This window comes from Triturus cristatus, chromosome 5_1, assembly GCF_964204655.1.
Source record: "Triturus cristatus chromosome 5_1, aTriCri1.1, whole genome shotgun sequence".
NCBI classification, from domain to species: Eukaryota; Metazoa; Chordata; class Amphibia; order Caudata; family Salamandridae; genus Triturus; species Triturus cristatus.
Window position 1 is genome coordinate 304,408,965 of NC_140587.1, and position 16,840 is coordinate 304,425,804.

The 16,840-nt window shown below is 47.2% G+C and overlaps 1 protein-coding gene across 1 annotated transcript in view; it reads right to left on the reverse strand.

Annotated features, from left to right (window-relative positions):
- ZHX2 (zinc fingers and homeoboxes 2) overlaps positions 1 to 16,840 on the reverse strand; it is a 261,516-nt gene that overhangs the window by 131,938 nt on the left and 112,738 nt on the right. The window contains exon 2 of the mRNA XM_085605035.1: positions 9,340 to 9,452. The gene's annotated coding sequence lies outside the window, so the exon portion shown is untranslated. The remainder of the gene's footprint in view (positions 1 to 9,339; positions 9,453 to 16,840) is intronic.

The following is a 16,840-nucleotide window of genomic DNA, read 5'->3' on the forward strand; positions in this document are numbered from 1 at the left end:
AGATGGGAATCAGGGCCTGAATATCCCGGACCCGCTGTTCCGGCGGATGGACCCGGAACTGCGCCGAATCGAGAACCGCTCCGATGAAGAGGAGCTTCTGAGAGGGACTCAAGTGTGACTTCGGCACGTTGATGGAAAACCCCAGCAAATGCAGGAGATCCGCCGTAGTCTGGAGGTGGGAGACGACTGCCTGGGGCGAGCCCGCCTTCAACAACCAGTCGTCGAGATAGGGGAAGACTGGAACCCCTGATCTGCGCAGATGAGCTGCGACCACCGCCATCACTTTCGTGAACACCCGAGGGGCACTGGTGAGGCCGAAGGGGAGGACGGTAAACTGAAAGTGCTCCTGGCCCACCGTGAACCGCAGGTAACGCCGGTGGGCCGGCAGGACGGGGATATGGAAATATGCGTCCTGCAAGTCCAACGCTACCATCCAGTCTCCAGGGTCTAGGGCAGCTAAAACCTGAGCCAACGTGAGCATCTTGAACCTTTCCTTTCGGAGGAAGGCATTGACGTTCCGGAGGTCCAAGATAGGGCGTAGGCCCCCTTTGCCCTTCTTGGGAACCAGAAAGTAGTGGGAATAACAACCACGACCTACTTCTGGACTCGGAACGCGCTCGACGGCCCCCTTGGCCAAGAGAGCCGAAACTTCCTCGCGGAGAAGATGCAAATGATCCCCCGAGATACGGTGGTGCTGCGGTGGCATGGCTGGAGGGGACGTCTCGAAGGGGAGGGAGTAGCCCCTTCGGACGATTTGCAGCACCCACCTGTCCGATGTTATGGACCGCCAGTGGTGCAGGTGATGGCGAACTCTGCCGCCCACTGGCGTGGCATGGGCCTGAAAGCTCGGACTAGGAGGGCTTTGAGGCGGATGCTGCAGGGGTTGAAGTGGGCTGACCACGTCGGCCTCCATTTCCGCCACGGCGGAAGCCACGTCCGCGACCGCGCGCAGGTTGGTTCTGCGGCTGGTGGCTTTGCGGACGTGAGGAGGCGCCCCTTCCTTGGCCACGAAAGGGGCGAAAAGCGGAGGTGTGCGCCCGTGGAGCCGAGAGGCCCAAGGACTTGGCCGTAGCCCGGGAGTCCTTAAAGCGGTTCAGCGCACTGTCCGCCTTCTCACCAAACAGGCGAGTGCCATCAAAAGGCATGAATGAATATTAAAGACAAGAAGAGCAGTTCCTATGGGTGGCTAGTTGGGAAGTGAAGGGAAGCACAGGTCTTTTCTTCGTAATGCCCTCACACACCCCAAGGGATGTCATGCTTCATCATTTGGGCATTTGCCCCTCGTCAGGCCGGCGCTGCAATGCCTGACGGGCTCCCGAAACCGGGGCTCTTTGACGGGGATCTTTTGAATTTATTTTATTAATGAGGTAGCTCTAACCTTGGTTAAAAATTGTGTTGAAGCCCTGTTTAGGAGTGATGGTCCGTAAGGGCTAATAGTGTGAAAGTGTGGTCAACATGTTTCGTGCCCCAGCTGCCCAACAGGGTCAATGGCACTTCGTCAGGACCAATTTAAATTGAGTGCAGGTAAGTGCACTACCGTATTTAGCACTAATTGCTAGGAACGGTAGAAGGTTATGTATGCTAAAGAACTGGTACAGGGAAAAGACCCCTCACGACCAAGTTCTGGACTGACGGGGATAACAACAGAGCACAAAAAAGTTGCTCCGAATTGTAGGTAGACTGGCAACTTGCTGGCGTCCTACCCTCGCTCTGGGCCCAGAGCGAGGGTAGGACGCCAGCAAGTTGCCAGTCTACCTACAATTCGGAGCAACTTTTTTGTGCTCTGTTGTTATACGGACCATCACTCCTAAACAGGGCTTCAACACAATTTTTAACCAAGGTTAGAGCTACCTCATTAATAAAATTACTGAAACCAGTAGGACGGCCCTAAAACCTTTTTTAAACATCTCACTCCTCGTGCACTACCCTGCCCTCACACCCACACGCACCCATACGGCTTCTTCAAAAGATCCCCGTCAAAGAGCCCCGGTTTCGGGAGCCCGTCAGGCATTGCAGCGCCGGCCTGACGAGGGGCAAATGCCCAAATGATGAAGCATGACATCCCTTGGGGTGTGTGAGGGCATTACGAAGAAAAGACCTGTGCTTCCCTTCACTTCCCAACTAGCCACCCATAGGAACTGCTCTTCTTGTCTTTAATATTCATTGGTGCCTTCTGAGCAGGACCTCACTGATAACCAGGCTCCTTGTCCCTCCTTGTAAAAATAATATCAAAAGGCATGTCCATGAGGGTGGTCTGGACATCCCCGGAAAATGACGTGGACCGCATCCAGGCGTGGCGGCGGAGCGCCACCGTAGTCGAAATCGCCCTACCCAGCGAGTCCGTGGTGTCAAGCCCACATCGTATGGCGTGCCGTGCTGCATCCCTCCCATCGGCCAAAGCCTGGGTAAGACGCGTCCGGACCTCCTCCGGACACAGGGGCAGCACGTCCTCCACCGCATCCCACAGGGAATAGGAATAACGGTCCAAGAGACAGGCGGTATTTAAGGACCGCAGGCCCAAACTAAGGGACGAAAACAGTTTCTTGCCAAACTGCTCGAGTCTCTTGGAATCCCGATCCGGCGGAGCGGTCGGGAAGGAGGATTGGGAGGTAGAGGCCTGGATAACCAGACTCTCGGGGGTGGGGTGTTGGGACAGGAAACTGGGGTCGCCCGGAGCAGGGCGGTGGCGCCTGGCAACGTTCCTATCCACAGGAGGAACTGTGGAGGGCTTGGACCAGGTGCCCTGCAGAACGTCAGTGAGGGCCTCGTTGAACGGCAGCAGAGGCTCAGTGGAGCTTGCTGAGGTTTGAAGCACCTCAGTGAGGATGTTAGTCCTCACAGCCACGGCAGGCAACTCGAGCCCAAGGGCCTCGGCCGCCTTGCGCAGCACCACAGAAAATGCTGCACCCTCCTCCGAAGCCACGGTCGGAGGAGAAGTGAATCCAGTGTCTGGCGAGGTGTCCAGCCCACTGGCCTCCCCCAGTTCATCTGCCCAGTCCTGAGAAAGCTGTGACTGAACAGCCAGAGGGTCCTCGAACCCCTCCCAGTCGCCCCCTTCTTCCGATTCCTGATAAACAGGAGGAATGATCGGAACCGGACTGTAGAGATGGTAGGACTCAAGCGGCGTCGGATGCGGCGTCGGCGGACGCCGTGCTGGCGTCGGGTCCGGATGAGGGCTAAACTGGGGTGTCGGCGTCACAGGCGTCGGCGGCGCCGGTGACGGCGTCGGTGGTTCAGGCGTCGGCGCCGGTGGGGGAGTGACTAGGTCAACCGGCGTCGACTGGGGCCCAGGCAAGGGCCCCGCGGGGACCTGCGGCGTCGAGACCGGAGTCGTCGACGGCGCCGGGGCCGGAGCCGCCGGCACGCGAGGTCGCCCAGTCGAGTCCGCGGGGCCCGAAGGCGCGCCAGCGGGCGTCGACGGCGGGGCCAGGCTCCTCATGGCCGAGAGGAAGGCACTGATCTCCGCCGGCGCCGCGTCAGCCCCAGGGACCGGAAGGTATGGGGGCGGACGCGGCACCTGCGGCTCCGCCGGAGCCGCGGGGGTGGAACCACCCTGACCCTCGGCCGAGTCGCGCGACCGGCGAGGGGAGTCCGAAGAGCGATGTCGCCTCTTGAACTTCTTTGAGCGTTTGGACTTACCCGACGACTTGGAGCCGGACGAGCGATGGCGTCGGCTAGGGCTCCGCGAGCGATCCTTGGACCTCCTCCTGGACCGGGATCGCGCACGACGCGGAGCCGAGTGGCGAAGCTCGAGAAGCTTGCGGGACCGCTCCCGCCTAGCCTTCGAAGTCAGGGCCTGACAGTCGTTGCACGACTCCGCGTCGTGGTCGGGGCCTAAGCAGTAGAGGCACCGGCGGTGGTGATCGGTCACCGACATCAGTCGATGACAATCATCGCAAGCCTTGAACCCAGGCATCCTACCGGCACCAGATGTCGACAGACAAGGATCAAAAATGATCAAAAAAGATTTAGTCAAAAAAGACTAAAAGGGGTAGCTCTCCCGGATCTGCGCTTACTGGCGCGGAAAAAAGAAGAACTGACGTCAGCGCGCGAGGGCGGCGTCTAAGTACTCCGACGACGTCATCCCGGCGCACGACGCCGACGACGGACGCGGAGCCGCAGACGACGCCTAGCGACGCGCAAGGGGTATTGCTGACGAAAAATCTTCCGGATCCAGTCTGACGCCTGGGGATATTCTAAGGTGAGGAATCTAACTAACGTGTTTCTTTCAGATTTGCAGTGCACAATGGCAGAAGTGAATATCGGGGTTCCCCCACCCCTACGTACTCTGTTGTGCTTATTAAAACACAGACGGCGGTGAGATGAGGAATGAAGTTGACTTCCTGAAACATAGTGGATAATATGCTGAATTCAGATTTAAACCAGCTCTCCTGCAGGTCTTGGCTCCGCTTTATTTCCCCCCCTCTCCCGCCCTTCTGTGGATTCCAAATGCTGGTTTAAACAGCTAGGGACTATTTTTAACTTCGGCGGTAGACTGCTTTGCGCTCCTCCCCCTCTAAGGAAGCGGAGTTTCACACCCTGGCCTTCATTCCTGGGTTTTCAGAGGACCCAGGGGCAGGTGAAAGGCTCAGGGTGATGTTTGGTGAATACTGGGAACTGCATCAGTTCAAATAATACTGAATCCAAGGCCCAGGGCCGGCCTTTATCATGGCAGAGCTGGGCCCATGTTCAGGGCGCCAACCTTCAGAGGAGAGTACCAAGCAGCCTCATTAAGGACATGCAGTCAGCAGTCTCGATCTGGCTCCAGGGATTCAGCTTATTATTTTTTTAATCAGTTTTTTTATGTCCTTGATAGCGCCCGAGTTTAACCCTCATCTTACTTCCTTCTTTCTGTCCCAGCTACCTGGAACCCTCTGCCCAGTTACCCCAACCTGCTCCTCACCAACAACTTGGAATTACCCTGAAACAGATGAGTTGTGTGTTATTTAGGGAGTCTGGGGTAGTGGTGGAGATGTAGAGAGCAACAAGCATTTGCAATGCAATAGGTCTCGCATGTACGCGTGTTTGAGCTATTGGCATTGTAAATGGCAATGCCTTTTATTTATGTGTTGGTTTTTAAAACGTAAATAAAAGGCATTGTCATTTACAATGCCAATAGGTTAAACTCTCGTTCTTAGTAAGTTCTTGTTACTTGGAACATGTTTATAAGAGTGTCACAGCGCAATGATATGGCGTTGATGACTTCCGCAAAGCATTACTGAAAGTATGAGCTATTGCCGTTCCATTAATATTAGCAACGCCAATAGCTCAAACTTTCACTAATGCGAGGTTTCGCATTTGTGAGACTGAGATATTGATATTGTAAATTATAATGCTTTTTATTTGTACGTGTTTACACACCGCTTGCTGGTTTTCAAAACACAAATAAAAAGCATTATCACTTACAATGTCAATAGATGAAACTCACAAATGCAAGACCTATTGCATTGCAAATACTTGTTAAAAGGAGGAGCCTCTTGCAAACTCAAAGCACTAACTAGGCATCCAGTTCCAACAACGGGTAACTATAGCGCTGTAGAGTTCAGCCGTTTCACACCATCAGGAGGCTTCATGCATCAGTGGTGCTTTGAGCCCAGTGATAATGATGGAACCCCACATCCCTGTCACCCCCCCCCCCCCCACCTCCCCCCCAACATCCCCACCACAGCCGAGGGATCTCATTAGATGGAGAAGCGCCACATATGCCAGCAGGTGGAGAGGAGCAGATTTATTTTTCCGAATACGATCAATAAGGAATCTGTATACCAGTATTTTTTATTCAACTATTTCTTAAAGCAAGATAAGCAAAAACCTGTGCTCGTTGTGGGGGGGAATCAAGGAGGTGAAACGTTTGAACTTGTACAACAGATGTAGTACATTGTTCCCCAGGATGTAGTTTACATTAGCCTTGTGAGCAAGTCAGACCTCTACCCTGTAATGCTAGTACATCCTTTTGCCGTAGGAGTCCAAACATGTGACCTCTTTGTTCATGTGAGAGGGAAGTAGCCTTCAGCACCAAAACAGAATAACCTTAACAGCACGACTTTTTTCCACAATATTCCAATGTACCGTTTTATCTAACTTGTACATGGAATGTCTGTTTGATAAACACAAGATATACATGAATATGAAATAGATGCAGAGTATGAGGGTGAACTGCTCCAAATGCGAAGTAACACTCCTAGTGCAAAAACCAGAGGCTTCAGTCAAAAGCTACCCAAGCTGGAGTATGGCGAGAACAGAAATTGTGAAGAAAAACAAAACCCAAAAAAACGGAATATCCCCCACGTAGGACTCAGCTGCCAACAAGAGAAATAGGTTTCGATCCACCATGATTGGGTGCAAAAAACAGAAGTAGTGAACGGGCACAATCACAAGAGAAAGAAGTCCTGTCGGTGTCTAACCAGAAGGAGAAAGATGAATGTAGGAGCATCCTGGATGAAATTAGGGAGCCGACTCGATACCTGCCTAGAAATAATACCAAATGCAATTTTTAATTTTAAACTAGTAAATTAAACAAAATCTGTGTTTTTGTAACCACATTTACCTATCTCTGACTTAAAGATCGACTAACTTGACAGAGGGGCTGCAAGCAGATTCTTATCAAGTCTAGTTTTGCGGAAACCTGAAATATTACGGTGGTACTAGTTGCCCCAGAAAGAACTCACGAATAAAATTTGGAGTTCAACAGGATAGTTATAGCACTGTGTAATATACGGTTTAATTCCAGGTGAGAGAAGATCCTGGCCACATAAGCAAAGGCTAGAGGGAGGTATTAAGAGGTGGGTAATGATTGGAGACCGATGACGTGCATGGAGAGCAGATTTAATGGATGTACTAAATTTCTGAAAACAAAATTAGTGTTTAATGCCACAACAAAGTGTTTCATAAGAGTTTTTAAACAATGTTAATATTGATTATGTATACTAAGTGAAAAGTCGCAAGACACTGGAATATTTCATCTGCAAGCATTTGATTTGTAAAGTCTTATTAGGACTCTATTTTCATTGCAATATTTGGTGCACGGCATGTACTAAAGTGAAATGTTTAATAAAGGAAAATTAAACCTACGTAATAAGTAGCAGCTTCTTTTGCCTCTGTATCACAACCTATGTATTGTGACCTCACTCAATTTAAGGCAAAGATTCGTACGTATTGCAATAAGTAAACGCTTCTTTTTTCTTATGTATAAAAGCATTCTCTGGATTCATTCAAGACATTTATAATATCAAACACAGCCCAAAAAAGACCAGTTTAAATTTGAGGGATGATGTTCTTTAATGCAAAACTTATAAATTAGGCATTATAATGTGGTATGAGACTCATTTATTTCTAAGAGGTGAAAAAGAAAGCGGGTCACACTCGTGCTCACATTATATAGCAAACAAGTTTTCCAATAGTAATGATACAAGAGTCAATAACATAATAGATCACGGGTGTTACATGCAATATAAGGTTAGTCACTATAATCAAGAGTTGTATGCTTTTGTGCTTCTGCTCCAGCAATAAGATTTAATGAGGCAGAAGAAAATCCACAAACTAGGCCAAAGCCTGCAGTGGTGACTTGAAGAATGGCCGACAAATACCGACCGGCACCATGCCCTGAACGAGCCTGCCTGCATTCACATTTACACAAAACAGTTCTGAAGGAAAAGCAAAGACTGAGTTGGCTGGTGTACCTCTAAAGTATTCGACATGCACAGATAGGTTAGATCAGGACCGTGCTGTGAGTAGCATTTTGCATGTATGCCTAATACCTACACTCAAATCGCTATACTATCACTTGTTTCTTGACACAACATGAACCTAAGAACAAAGCCAACAAATGCGTTCAGCTGCACTACTGTACGAATCCATCTATAGAGAATATGTGTCTCTTTCAGTGATATAACACCATATAAAAGCAGTTAAGTAATTGGGTAAAACAGTCCCCCCTAATGCTCACTGCCAAAAGTGCCCACAACTCTGCCACCTCCCAGAAAGAGAACGTGTCACACTGCGGCTGCAAAACGGGGTGGTGAAGTTGGAGAAGGATGCAATGCCTAGGTGAACAGCTTTACTTGAACACACTTTTAGGCATGCACAAGAGGAACAATAAGACTGCATCCATGGTGCATTAGCCAAGAAGAATCTTTTGGCGCCTTCTTGACCCCTTTGATCGAGTGAAGGACATTGTGGAGGAACTAAAATCTGGATGCAATAGCTCCATTTAAATCCAGATTGGTGGAAGGCATACAGGGTTGAGTTGACTGCTGATGATTGAACTACTTAAATGATCAGCGTCAGCAAAACATTCATTTCATATCTCCATTATATAGGAGTGCAGAGCAGTGTTCCGAGCCACTGAGAACATCAAACCAAATAGACAGCACTCAAGAAATTAAAAAAAAAAAAACTAGCTGAAAGGAAACAAATCATGTATTTTCATTAATGGGGTAGTATGCTATGATATGTCATTTGGCCCCAAAGACCTTTATTTTTCTGCTTTACGCAAGTTTGGGGTTACACTCAACCTGAATAATTCTCTAGAACAAAAGAAAGTCTAGAATAAGACATTTTAGAGACCTGATTTGATCATGTATTTTTCTTTTTTATCAGTTAGCCAACAGTTCTCTTATATGATATACATGTTGTATTTAATGCATGGATTATCCTCAGCCAAAACATTTCATGCCTAAAACTGCTTCAGGGCTCACGGCAGTAGCATACAATGTTTCTTGGTAAAAAACGGTTTCATAATCCACTGCCAATTGTGTGAGGTTGCTATTCTTTTATTCCGTGCCAGTTTGGCTACCCTGTGCTGTGGGAAAAGGACCAGAAAAAAAAAATGTAGGTAACTTTTTTTTTCTGGTTCGGTTCACATGTTCTTTAAACTGTGCAGCCTCGTGGGCTGGGCCCATCCGTTTGCACTTGTATCGAAACAACAATGATGCTTCCTGGCGCTAGAGCCAAGTTCATGTCTCCCTCCTACCAAGACCTACCACGTCGTCCCTCAATCTCCAGCTAGTACCCAAGACACTATTTAAATAGCTATTAGCTTTATGTTCATTTTTTTTTTTTTAACTACCTATTCTTTAATAATTTAAACGACAAATCGTCGTGTATAATCCCTAATCTTTCAAAATTCGGTCCATAAGAAATCATGCGTGCATTTGATGTTCAACTAAAGCAATATTCAGTGAACCTATAAAACTGAACAATATCTAGGCAGTTACTTGTGTAAAGGGGGAGCCCATCTCAGCTCTACCCACTGATATTGGTGCAACAAATTAATGTAATTTCCACATGAACAAACAAGAACATTACAGCACAATCAGGGAGTATAATTAATAAACTTACCCCAGGATCACAGAACACATGCAGATGATCCTGAAGAAGATTGCTGAGACTTCTTGTCCACCGCGTACCCATTCAACCACGGAGGAAAAACACAGGCTTTATTGGAGAGTTTCCTGAATAAAATAGAAAAGTGAAATTTAAATGACACAAAATTGGGATTGAACAAGTTTACATTTAAAGAGTGTATTTTTATCATTCCCACTGTAAAAGTATCTATCAATGGAGTAGACACAACAACTTAATGATTAGTATATCGAACAAACCCAAGACTAGCTTTTTTATAAATCTCTCAAGCAAGACATCTAAAAAATAGAATTAGAATATTGTTTCATTAAATTTAAACATATAGCACAGTTAACAGTTAACCTTGGCCTAAATTGACCCCATACGCTGACTAACACGCAGCTCTAAATGCATGAATGAGCAAAAGCATCCAAGAAATCATTCACCGAACTAAAAAACTGAAATTTATTAGCAAAATGAATAACTCTGCTGAACGGACACCGATGAGCGGCCACTTGTGCACAGCAGGTCATCTGGATTTGGGGTGATATATGTAATCTTGATTCGGGGTGGATTGGTCGCACCTAGTGCTTACCATTATCATGTATCGTACCCTGAACTACACGGCGTAGGCGGGTGCCTTTTTCAAAACTAAATCTTCCATCTTGAGATGCAATTGCACGTGCTCTTGCCCTACTCCAGGCAGACTAAGAGCAAATGGAAGCATATCCAGGACAGCAGAGACAATGCAGATTAGATTATCACAAAGATGTTCGCAGTTAATGTCTGCAAATTAGTAGAATCCGGAAGATTGTCTCGCCATACACCTCAGAGGGCTTCTGCAATCCCAGCAAAGTAGCAGCTCACAGCCAATGGCTTGCAACTAAGTGGCAGCCAGGGGGCACTGCCACGTTGATTGCTCGGCATGAGAGGAGCATGGGCATCATCCATGCTGCCATTCAGCAGCTTTGGTCGTAAAAATGTGCATTTCCGTCACTTCTATGCAAAAATACAGCAGGGATACTTTTGCTGCAGTAAGGCTGAAGAGCAGAATTACAGGTTCTTTTTGCTTCATCTCCTGTTTTCAACATATTGCTTGAAAGCTCAAGCTTTGGCATACAAAGGTTTTTATGGTGCTGGGGAGGAAGGGCTATCTACTATACTCACTGAGCTGACTTCCGAAGCATAATGTGTACTTAATATGACACTTCTCCTGAAGGCCCATATATGCTCCCTTGGATAATGCAAAAAGACCAAATGGTTGGATCCTGTGGAGGGTAAACTAGGCCCTGGCAAGTGATTCTCTTTACATTCTGACGCTACTTTATCCTTTTTTAATTCTGTTCAGTTTGTCAAATACTTTTCATTCGCTAAACAGGCCATGCCGTTTACAAAGATTGAAAACATGTAATTCAATTGCGTTTGCATTTCCTTCAGTATTTTTAAATGTTTTTTTCTATTACGTTTTACCTTAAACACTTCACAAGCATTGGCAAAGGCAACAGCTTTTAACTCGCATTACATAGGCAAGACCTATTGGCTTTGTCAATGCTTGTTTCGAATTACGAATCCAAAAACAGAAAATGATTAAGCAAGTTTGCAAGAGCCCATTGCACACAAACCCTCCAAAATCACCAAAAAGGAATTCTGACGGTTCTGCAATCATGACTCTTACTGTATACATTGTAGGGTACTATAAAACTCAAAGACTATGTTCAAGAACTAAGAATACAACAATTCTCTAGTGTCTGTCAGTCAAGTAAACATACTGTTTATAGGAACATTTAATAAGCTGAATGAATATTCGTAAATCAACAGTAAAAACTGAAGACAAAAATGTAAGCAACAGGGAGTAGCATCTTGGATTGGGGAAAGTTGAAGCCATCCCTTCTCCTCCATCAGCATCGCTGATATTTCAATCATGGCACAAGTGCTTCGCCTGCCCGTCTGCAATCAATCAGATAGCTCTTTGTTGAACCACTTGTGTGTCAGCAGTGGTAGCCCTGCATCACGTCTAAACTCGCTTCTGCATCTAGTAGAAACTTTACACTTTTCTTTTGCTAGTGGCAATTTCTGAGTGCAAATTTACTACTAGATGCAGACTTTGAACGTAAAGTTACTAGAGATCTCCCCACGGTAAAGAACAGGGAAAAATAATTAGGTTTAATTATTCAAAATTATTCAAATATTTTACTGTAAAAAGGAAATGTTAAATCATTTAAAATTATTAAGCTAGAACTGAATAATAAAAAACACTGCAGCACAACTCAAATTAAATGTTAAATTACAGTAAATATATCAAATTGACAATTTAATGTCTTTAGTAAATGCGTTTAAAATAGGTTTAATTTTCATTACACGTTTTATATAATTATCTGTAAACAGATATGTGATTATGAATTTTATTTTAAATTGAACCGAAAGGTTAACACTTAAAATTAGTGTCGTACTGTCCGTCTGAACCGGATGCCCTTTGACGGACTGAAGAAAGCCCTTTAAAATCAGACGAATGGAACGGATGTAGACGTGATGCCTCTGTCTGCTCAGCCTATCAGACGGCAGTTAATAACACGTCTAAATCCAGATTTGTAGTTTTGCCATCTCGGATATTTTAATGCCAACTTGTACATTTTCAGTAAAGTATGCTCTATGGATTATTTGTAGCATAGACCAGTTTGGAAAATAACACTCCGCTTCTGTAACTGATTCAGACAAGCCGTCTTCTGTGATGCAGTTTCGATGAAATTCCCAGTCTAGTTTGTGCTCGTCTAGAAGCGGGGTATAGTTGTTAAAGAGAATGTTTATATATAGTGCTATTGTTCAACACCAATGCTATAAAACAGCCAAGCACAACATGACAACATGTAAACAAACTCATTTGCGTCCAATTAATATTTAATATAAGCCACTAGGGGGCGTAAGTGTCAAGTTTCAAAAGCAGTGATACTGCAAGAAGACAAACAAGCATTGGCATAGCCAATAGGTCTCGCCTTTGGGACCTTAGAAGTGTTTAGCCATGTAAGAGTTGATGTTGTTGCACCAAGGATATTATGCTGCATAACTAAATACTTATAAGGTCCCAAAGGCGAGACCTATTGGAGGGACTAGTGAAAAATGTTTCACAGCAGCATCAGTTTTACCTGGGAAGAGAGTGTTTTCTATTTGCAAAGAAAGGCCAGTGTAGCTGTGATATGATATTGGATTGTACGTAGGTCCATGTAAACCTGAGAGCATACAAAGTAAAAAAATTAATCAGGTTGGAGAGTTTATGTGGGAGTGCACAAGAACACACCTGGCAACAGCTGCTCGCGCCAATCAATTTGACCCTGCAAGTGCACAAAGGGTGCCACTGACCTACAATCCTGCATGCAAAAACCTAGTGCTTCCGTGTCTTGTGCACAGACTGGCACTCAGAAGTCATTTACATTCGGATCACGCACAAGCATCCTTTGTAGTCTAACAAGGCATCCCTCCATTGCAGTGCTGTAAGAGTGATGGTTTAACCTACACCTGCAGGCACCACCTGGACCACAGTGGCTGCCGTTCCTCAAAACACCACCTGTGTGGACCAGGGCAGGCTGGGTAACACGCTCAGAGCACCACCACGAGATGCTTCTATTGGGGCAATAAGGCAGCTTCCGGCTGCACTTCTGAGGGCCGAAAGAGAACCCCATGTGCCCCAGAAGGCTGGATTCTTCTCTGGGGTGACTAATACTGAGCTGAGGCAGAGACAGGCTGCTTTCTTGTCAGAAGATCTGCTCTAAATAGCGCCCTGGGAGGATGCAGATATGCGAACAACTCTATGGTTACTGTTGCTCTCCTTGTGCTTTTGCACCATGTAGGTGTTCATAAACTGCGTGTTTGTACATGCAGAAGTTTGATTTGTTTTATTTAAATCAAGCACACGCCATGTGAACCTGTTGGTGGCTCAGGGAGAAGATCTGCTGATCCTCGTCTTCTAGATTCGTTATTTCCCAGCTGCTACCGAACCCACATGCCCAGCTGGCCCCAGAAGGGAGCTGGACGGGCCAACTTCTGGCACACCGACTGAACCTGCCTCTGCCTAAAACCACACTCCTCCTCACGACCTGCTGTGTAGCTTTAGAAAACATATCTTTACGGTCAGTTAAGAGGCAATACTTTATAGCCACGGTTTTTATTCTAATTTTTAAAAGAGCTGCTCACAGTTGCCTTTCTTGCAGCCAGTAGGCTGCTCCCACGGGATCCTCGCGGAAGGGATGCTTGACACATCATGGGTCACACCAGGCCACAATAAGTGAGCACCACGGCGAGCGATGACTGGGTGTTCCATCTGTTCTGCCAGAGAGAACTTATTTATTTGACCTCGGCAGAAAGCAGAGCCCGGGTTAGGTGGGGAAGGGGAGAGAAGGCACAGTGAAAAAGCATTTAGATTGGTCCAGGCTGGGCGTAGCACACGCTGTATCTTCTGTGTATTGTCTTTAGTGTATTCATCTCATAGGCAGGGGTAGGTCGGGCAACTATTTACTAAATGATATTTATTTATTTGACCTCGGCGGAAAGCAGAGCCTGGGTTAGGTGGGGAGGGGGAGAGAAGGCACAGTGAAAGCACTCGTGCATGTACGGCATCTACCTTGTAGCGCCATCTGTTTGCAATTAACAAGTGCAGCGCAGGCGCGATAATTGGAAACAGATGGCGAAGCTGCTCGCTCCCGCAAGGTTGATGCCGTACATGCACGAGCACTCATTGGAAACAGTGGAGTACATGCACGAGTTTTCCAGTGCAGACCGATTGCAGGAGGTCACTCCTAAGCAGCGCTTGCGCACTGATTAGGCGAGACCTAAAAATGTCAAATTCATGTTTTAAGACGGAGGTTTTGGGAAAACTCGTTTGATATAGTGGCACTTTAGAGGTACTATTGGAAAATACTGTACAAATATTGCAAGAAAGTTGCATCAAGTGATGTTCGACAAACAATTCAACTCCCTTCACCTCACCCCCATGCGTGCATCAATTTCTGTGCATCACTGCAACGTGCTACTGCAGAAGAATGGCACTTGGATCGTGTGGTCTGCCAATCAACTCTCCACACAAAATTAAAAAGTTTAGCTCTGGCATTCTTCGAGCATAAATATTTCAGAAGAAACGCCCACATGCGCTACTCGCTCTCTCTCTCTCTCCTTACCTACACAGTGAGCCAGCATCCCCATACTCCTCCAGACATTGGCTACCTAATAGTGTGTGGGCCTTGGCTTCACCCAGCATCCAAAAACAGTAGTCCCCTCTGTTTCTATGAGCTAGAGAAACGGAACATGAGGAAGGGGGCATGACAGAGGATGTTTTTCAAATGCATAATAAGGGCAATCTTTTCCAATCAATCTGGCATGTGGAATTGATAAAAGTAAGACATTGAACGAGCTTGAAGATAGTTTATGGTTATGACCGGGCACAACCTCAAGCCACATCAAAACCTCAGCAGTCCTTTTAACTGTCACAGACACTCCAAGATAGACAATGCAATGTGCTATGACAAGAAGGGAAGGGGAACAATCAAAAATGGAACATACCAAATGCTATACAAAAGCAGGAGATATAAATACTGAGTGAAGAGAAATCTTTATCAAGTTACCAATCAGTCAAGTACACTAATCGCTATAAAAGTAAAATTGCAACAGGAATCTCAGCGTTTATTGGGTCCATGCCCAAGCTGCATAACATGTCAATGCTGGGTACTGCTTTTATCGGGAGAACTGTGGGCGCACAATTCGGTGTATCACTGCATGTCAATATGAAAATAATATGCATGTTAGCCAGTTTTAACACTTGCAGGAAGACTCAGTTAGAAAAAGTGGTAGGATGTAGGCAATTCTATGCCCCATATGACGTTCCACCAAAACTACAGATTTTAAAAAGGTCTGGTGTTGTCCTGGGTGGCATGCAAATCTGTAACCAAAGCTGCCAACATGGGTGTGCAATTATCTGGAGAGAAAAAAACCTTTGAAGACTGGGGTAATACCTGCGATTTTGGGCGGCTTCATTCCCATTCAAACAAGAGATATTGTTTTTGATCTAAAGAGGGTTGGAACCACAGGATGACTGGAACTCTGCAATTGCAGGTAAGATAAACTTTGTTAGAACAGCTGTGGTTGGCGAGCAATGGTCACGTGACCTGGAACGTGAGGCGAGCGGGCAGAGAGGCAGGGTAGCGCGGTGCGGAGCAGTCCCGGTCCGGAGAGGAGAGCCAACAGCAACTATACTATACTGGTGAGCGATTGCTGGCGAGCGTTCGCCGGTGCGGGAGCGCGGCGGGGGTTGGAGCTACGTGGGGGGTTTCAGGATTGCCTTGCGCTCACCCCATGCCTGTCCTATCTGTGCCTGCGCCCATGTACGCACTGGTTCTGCTAGAGCCTAAGCACTTACACCAGCCCAGCACTCAAGCCCACTTCCGGCATTCCGTGCAATGTCCGCTCAGGCCACCTTGCCAGCTTTACTTGTCTGTTCCGGTGCTCATGGCTTTTCATTGCCTCCTTCCATCACACACTGCTTTCCTGCTGCACAAACGCAGTGTGCCACAGACCCCCAGCCAGCCAGCCTCGTACCAGATACTGCAACCACTGCTTCAAGAAGCCTCAATAAGCACAGAGATACAGAAGGGAGGAGCCCTCCCCTGCAACTGCGGTGGCTGAGACAGCAGAGCCTCGGGCCTGCAGAGGTAGTCCGCCTAGGGGTGGGAGCAGCTTGTAGCCAAGGCAGGCGTTTGCTCCCAGCTAGCTGCCAGGCCAACAGTCTGAAACAGCCAGTACTCAGGGGTGGGGTACAGCAGGACAGCTAAATTAATGGCAACAAGGCCTCAGAGGACGCCAGAGAATTAACCCCCGGACCTCACGCAAGCTTTTCATCAATGAGCAACTTGGACGACCACCTGGAACGCCCCCCATGGAGATCACAGAGACCAACAGATCAAAGGAGAGGGAACTCGGGTGGCGTTCGCCGAAGACCAAAAAGACCCAAATATAAGACCTCAGGCATTTCAACAGCCGCTAGGAAAATTGGCTGGAAAATTGCCCTCCGAGCATCGCCACAGAGCAGGGCGGGGATCATGGTAAAAGGAGGCAAAAGGCATCAACCAGGAGGGAGCTCCAGACGACTACTACAGGAGTAGACAACCATGAAAAATAACCTCTAAGCAACGCCCAAAAACAATCTAAGTGGAAAGGACGGCCAACCAGTGAGAAACGCAGAGACTCATCCGGACAGTGGGGACACAACGCTCTCTAGAGGCCGGTCAGGGTGCCGACGATGGCACAGCATGGGGCCCACATAGAACACACAAAACATACACCACCACCATTTACAGCATATCCCTACTGACAAGTGGGGAAGAGAACAGTGTGATTTAGCTCTCCTCAGAGCTGACAGCTACGCCATGTATCGAGCGGGGCTGATCTAGGGAGTCACTCAAAGACCTTGAGTCCAAGCCCGTCCCACATGACAACAGAGAGGGTCCCAAGGCCAGAC